The sequence below is a fragment of the Euprymna scolopes genome, chromosome 2 (assembly GCF_053919585.1).
Source record: "Euprymna scolopes isolate OS-2025 chromosome 2, ASM5391958v1, whole genome shotgun sequence".
Lineage (NCBI taxonomy): Eukaryota > Metazoa > Mollusca > Cephalopoda > Sepiida > Sepiolidae > Euprymna > Euprymna scolopes.
In genome coordinates, this window is record NC_136483.1 from 55,194,988 (window position 1) to 55,198,386 (window position 3,399).

Here is a 3,399-nt window from a genome sequence, read left to right on the forward strand (position 1 = left end):
GCTGGCCTATTACGAAAAAGATATTTACTTTCACTTTATTTCATTTTAATAAGAAAGATAACGAAATAGTAATTCGTTCTTACTAAAATAATAACAGGGTAAAATAGCGCAGCTCAACATTCCCTGAGAGACTGCATGTCACCCCGTGGCCTTTGATGTGCATCAACTGTGTAGTCGAGAATGAGGTCAGGAAAGGCAGCCTCGACCACAAAGTCCCACCCAGACTCTTTCATCAAGGTTCGACTCAGGAAGGCCAGCCTTTAGGTATTGCGATGACATTCCAAGTTGGGCATTCCCAAGCCTCCTTCACAAGAATGTTAGATACAGATCTGTCTGTAAACCAATGCCTTCCCTCGTTGCAGAGCAGCTTGGACAGGTGGCGCCATAGGGCCCTTAGGTGTTTTGCAGCAAGAGAAGTATGGCCAGCCTGTAGAGGATGAGAGGAAAGTGGTGCACGCCTTCTGCTCTACCCTTTAAGGAAAGTTTCCTTCGCTGTCATGAGGCAACCACGGCAGTGACCTTTGACCGTACCTCTGATCAATTCTTTTCTAGCTGGAGACCTGATCAGAACCATATGCCAAGGATCCAAACCGGGCATCTGTCCAGCTGAAAGGCGCTGGGAGGGTAGTGACACCGCTCCATGCACTCAACCGCAGACCAACCGATTTGCTGCAATTGATTTTGGCGCCTGTAACCATTTCATAGGGAGTGAGCACCTCTGTCACCTTTTTGATGTCTCAGAAGGACAACATGAAGACAGTGACGTCATCAGTGAATGCGGAGACAGTGGCGTCATCGGCGAATGTAGAGACTCTGCCAGGCAGAGCTATTTTGCGAAGGACCAAACTTGCCTCCCTGCTTCTCAGCTTGCAAAATAGTGACTCCAATGCAAGGATGTAGAGCGGGGTAGGGGGGGAAGTGGACAGTTCTGATGGACCGACCAGGAGATAATGAAGGATTTTGAGCGCTTTCCGTTCACTTGCAACATGGATGTCGGCGTACGGTACAGAACAGAGATCTATTCGCAAAAGTTCCGTTTAAAGCCAATGGCCTCTAGAACAGATGCCAGAAAATGATGATCGACCCTATCGAAGTCATTACAATAGGCAATCAGTTCATGGTGTTTCTTCGTTAATAGTGCGAAATTTGAAAATCCAAATATTGAATTTCAAGTAAAACTAATGGTATCTATTTAATTTTTATGTCAAAGTAATGAACATATGTAAAAATTATGAAAACCAATAAGGTAGAAAATTAATTATTTATGAAAACAGTTTTGGAAAATCATTAGCAAAAATTGAGTTTTGCTAAATTAGCATAAGATTGCAGAAAATATTTACCTCCCTTGTTACGATTGGAACTCTCCAGTTTCTTTTTTAGCCAACTCAATTTTCATAAACTGTTTTCATTAATAATTACTATTCTACCTTTTCCATTTTTGTTTTTGTAATTTTTTGGATATGTTCATTACTGCAACATGACAATTAAGTAGATACAGTGACGTGCAGAGAACATTTTTCGGGGCAGGTGCTTAAGTGAAAAACATGGCAAAAATATAGTAATGGTGGGGCACAAACCTATAGTACATTCCTCTGAAAAGGGCACTTTTAAGATCGGAGTAAAATGGGCAGGTGTTTGGACACTTCTAGCACTCTCTGCACCTCCCTGAGTAGATACCATTGGTTTTGCTTAAATTCAATATTTCGATTTTTGAATTTCGTTCTAATAATGCAGAAGCAACAAGTTCATTTCTTTTTGTTTACATTGAATTAAACATGCTTGCAAGAGAAACCGTTGTGAAATGGTGTATTTGATTAAAAAAAAAATGATAGGAAATTATATTTTGTATTTTGCAATACAAAATACATACAATTTTTTTTTTCTTCTTGTATATAATAAAGGAGACGCAATTTTTCCCCTCTGGACGAAACTGTCATAAATTGATAACAACAAATGGCGCATAAAAAATTATGCTTATGCCATAAACCATTACGTTATCTAGCTATAGAATGCAATTAAATACACATTATTTTGTAATATTAAAACATTACTTTTATTCCGAGGAGCGCCATGATCATCATCATCCTAACCTAAAAAGGAAGTAGCTAAAATTTTACCCTCTCTATACCGAGTCTTCTTACGAGACGATTCTACATCGAGTGCATTTGTACATTTTCTTACTTTCCTGGGTGTTAGTCGTCATATCAAATATACTTTGAAAAATTAAGGTTTATTAAACAGTTTTAAAATATTTGGATAAGAATGAGACAAAAAGCGTGAGAAAGTTTGTTTCAAAGTTCCGTTACGTGTATGTGTGTGTGTGTGTGTTTACCTTCTGGGTAGCATGAGTTGTCACTGGAGAGATAGCATCAAATTTAAAGGAATTTCAGTGTGGAGCACTCTAGTATAGGCATTGTTGAGGCTGAGAGTTGAGGCACATCAGAGGTGTCACCCAGAAGATTTTATTGACCAAATCACTATTTTTTTTATAGGTTTGATTAATTTGACATAGACTTTATACTTTTTGGTTTAAAACGATTTTTTTTTTTTGGTTTAAAAATATTGAGTTAACATATTCCTGTGGAAACTGATTTACTTTTGGAAGTTGAAAGAAAAGTGAATCAAAGGAACAGGAAAAAGAAAGATGGTGGCTATACAAGCCATTCGCTTTTTGACATTGGTACAAATTACACCCTTGATGTAAAAATTCAACGTGCCACATCTATGAAAGAAGTGAAAAGCAACAAAGAAAAAAGAGTAAGTTAAACTAACAGAGAAAAAAGCCTGGTAACTTTCCTATGCCCGTTTGTCTCGTACAGATTTGTAATCTACCAAACATATATGTATATATACAATTTATATACTTCTAAAACTCTGAGACTGTTTTGTTTTGTTTTTGTTTTTGTTTTTTGCTTTTTACCATGCACACTTCATCTGTTTATGAATGTTTTAAATAGTGAGAGGAAGGGTGAAAGATATAAATAAAGAGGAAATGACAAGAGAAGTGGTGAGAGATAAAGAATTGTGGAAATAATTAAAAGAAATAAAGGATGAAAGATAAGAGGATGGAAAACAGAGAAAGAGAGGGGGTAGAGTCTATTATGAGATCACAATGTATTCTGACGTTATGAAATCCTTTCACTTACAATTTTTATGAAAACAATTGTCAACGAATGTAAAAGATAAGAAATTACACATTTAATAATATATATATATATATATATATATATATATATATATATATATATATATATATATATATATATATATATATATATATATATATATATATAACAAATACTGACCCAACGGATCACTGGGGGGCCTAGTAAATATGAAAATTATATTTCAAGTGTTTATTTATTTTAGAAAACGCATTTCTAACTTTCAACTTCTCTC